At 37.1% G+C, this 3,399-nt stretch overlaps 1 non-coding gene across 1 annotated transcript; it reads left to right on the top strand.

The window, feature by feature from the left end:
- Positions 1 to 2,376: 2,376 nt before the first annotated feature.
- On the top strand, positions 2,377 to 2,567 carry LOC141339437 (U2 spliceosomal RNA). The gene has a single exon (XR_012356028.1). It is a non-coding gene; the product is annotated as a U2 spliceosomal RNA (small nuclear RNA).
- The last annotated feature ends 832 nt before the right edge of the window (positions 2,568 to 3,399 follow it).

The raw sequence follows: 3,399 nt of genomic DNA on the forward strand, positions 1-3,399 counted from the left end.
TAACGATCTCGGGAATGTTTCGGAAAAGTCGGTGTTATGTTGGAATTGACCTATTTTTCGGTGGTCTTTTGTAAATACTAGATTTATATAAGAAGGAGGAAACGATGCTGTTTGAGACTCACGGTATGTCATGTCCATGTACTGAACTGTTATTATTTAACTATGCCAAGGTAAATTCAGTTTTCCATTCTATGGCACCTTTAAGTCCACAAGCAACAGACAATGATCCAGGAGGAGTGCCCTCTGGTGGTTGTCATGGGCACGCCAGCAGTCCCGCGGCTGTGATATTCCCCATGCGAGCACGATGCTCAAATGTCATTAGAATGCTAGAGGACACGTTGACTTCTTAAATGTAGATTTATCCTTGTGTATGCATTTGATGTAGTAAACGAGTAGAGCAACAGCAGCCATGCCCACCAGAGCATAAATCAATGATGGTATTACACCTGCAGATTGACTGTGAATAGGGTCTGGGGAAAGAAAAGACCAGTATTACATGAGGAATGTTTCAATCATGTTGGTAAAAGTTTTCTGATAGCATATTATTATTATTATTATTATTAATTTGTATTATTTAAAACATATATGTTTTAAACATTTAGCAAATAGAGATAAGGCAGGATGTGGTTTCCACCATTGGTTATCGGCGCATTAATTTCTCTGTAATGAATAGATGACTTACATTCAGTAATTTAAAGTTAACACTTCTACATTAATATGTGTTTGGCACATATCAGTCAGGCAAATCAATATTGGATCATTTGAGCTAGCGACAATCGGTGACTCAGTGGCTCTTGAAAACAAATTTAAAAATCTCACCAAACATTTACAAAAACACAGAAATCAAATAAATAAGCAGCAACACATATCTTACCTACATCACAAATGAACAGCAAGATTAGACGGCATTTGTTTGTGAGCATCTTAGAAGAGCGACTGGTGGTACTGAGGTTCAGTTCACAAACAGAGCATGTGGTGAAGATTCAGCCAATGACCGCTCGTACTGTTATGAGGAAGTATCACTCAAAGTTGACCGAAAGGGACTTCACATTGGTTTTTAGCATCATGGTTGTTTAAAATAGCCTTCCAATAGCTTCTGTCTCCTCAGGTTAGTTATGCTCTTTTTAAAATCTTTGTCATGTTGTAAAAATAACACTTTACAGATTAGATTGATTAATATTTTAAAAAAATATTAATAGGCTGTGAAACAAATACCTAATATTTGCCACAACAATGAGTGGCCAACAAAAAAGCAAATAAGGAGCCTTATTAGGATTTTTGTTTCTAGGCACAAACAACGTCAGCACGGCATTGTGGGCACAAGAAGATTCGTTTGAGGTTTGTAACTGCAGATGTTCTTCAGCCTTTGCACGTACTTACAAATTGTAAGTACGTGCAAAGGCCGAAGAACATCTGCAGCACTGTGGTTACAGCTCTCTCACATACCTTCTGTCCACAAGACCCTTCCACTTCATGCTAAGCGTGTTGACTGAAGAGAACGAAAAATATGAATTAGTTCAGAACGATTCGTTCACTTTTGAGATACCACAACAGCGAGTTGTTCTCGAACGAGACACCACTCTTGTTGATAGTGTCTTTTTTACCCATTTAGGATCAAAAGCTTAAGTAAAATTTTTAAATATACTGACTCGAAGATACAAGGGTGTGTGTGTGTGTGTGTGTGTGTGTGTGTGTGTGTGTGTGTATACAGTAACTTCAGGTGAAATGTTTGTAATGTTTATTGATAGTGTTAAAATTGTTGAGGAAGGAGACACTGCATGTCGGTGGGTTGGTTTATCATCAAAAGGAAAAGCACGATGTGTGTGTTTATTTAGTTACAGCGTTGTTTTGTACAAATCTATTTTCCCCATTGTTGTTGTTCATGTTTTACACTTGGATTTATTTTTACATGCGTCACTGTTGAGCTTGTGGGAAGGCTGCTTTTTGCAATTCTTTTTGTGTCCACTGGGGGTCAGACCCTCTCCGTGTTTAACGGCAACGTTTCATGTTAAAGTAATATTTTATGCATGTTACCTCTGTTGTCATGTCCTGAGTGATTTTATTTTCATCTCCATTTGATACATTTTATGGTGACAGTAGCTGCCTTTTGTAATACTCCTAAAATTGTATCTACGTTTCTGATTGGGGAACAAGTACCTCATTGTAATACTCATCCTCCTCCTGTCAGTCTTTGCTGAAAAAAGGCTAATAAAAAACAAAACGAAATAAAATAAACAAGAGGTAATATGAGTGTGTAGTAACAGTATGTACATGAAGCCTTTAATATAAACAAACAACAAAAAATAATTAAATGCGTGCCGTCGTCATACTTACTGTATCAAAGAATGTGGTTCCTACTGTAGACCATTTGTGGGTATCGCTTCTCGGCCTTTTGGCTAAGATCAAGTGTAGTATCTGTTCTTATCAGTTTAATATCTGATACGTGCCCTACCCAGGCACCATATATTAAATTGATTTTTGGAATAGGGAGATGGAATAGGGGCTTGCTCCGTCCACTCCACGCATCGACCCGGTATTGCAGTACTTCCGGGAACGGTGCACCCCCCTAATATGGTCAATAACAGAATTACAACATATGTTAGTTAGCGTTGATTGCGGTAAAGAATATTACGCTAAACAGTTTAGTGTCGTACTAGTCTGTATGTAATGTTAGGCAAGGTTTTTGTATTATGTGATTGTTTGTAGATTTCTTGTGTTTCTTTGTGATGTCTTTGATGTATATTCCTGCTAATACTGTAGTTTCGTATTTTACAGAGCTTCAAGTTACTATTTTCTTAGGATGAATGGCTTGTTGTATAACTGGTGTATAAGTCGTTATGGAGCGTTTGCAAATATAATCTATGTGGTATATATCATGCTTTTAGTTTTTTATAAGTGCGTTGCTGTTGGTTGTCACATGCTTCTGCGAGTGAGTATTTTAACAAAATAATGAAATAAATGCTGAAAGCTTAACCCTCTTGTCTGAAATCCCCTCAATCACATTTTAGTTTGATGAACATGACCTACGCGATATCTGGTTGCAAAAGCGGCAGCTGATGTTTTTCTAAATGCATTCTGCATCTGCCCAGGCTGTATTATCCTTTTTACAGTAATAAATATGAAACGGTCAACTTTTGTACTATAATATAACAATGTTATTATTCTGGACTAATACAGCATGCCTAAATATACTATTGCTCCGGCTTCAGTTTAGGTGGTTACGTTATTGTGTCATCGCTTACAGGGAGATTAACGTTGAAGATGTTGTTTAAAATGTTTATACCTTCAGTCAGATATTGTTTTCAATATCACTCATGCCTGGTAAACAGACGATCACAGACACGGAGATGTAAGCTCTTAGACATTTCACGGTAATTTTTGTGCAACTGAGAAAAATAA

Source organism: Garra rufa, chromosome 7, assembly GCF_049309525.1.
Source record: "Garra rufa chromosome 7, GarRuf1.0, whole genome shotgun sequence".
In the NCBI taxonomy this organism is placed as follows: domain Eukaryota; kingdom Metazoa; phylum Chordata; class Actinopteri; order Cypriniformes; family Cyprinidae; genus Garra; species Garra rufa.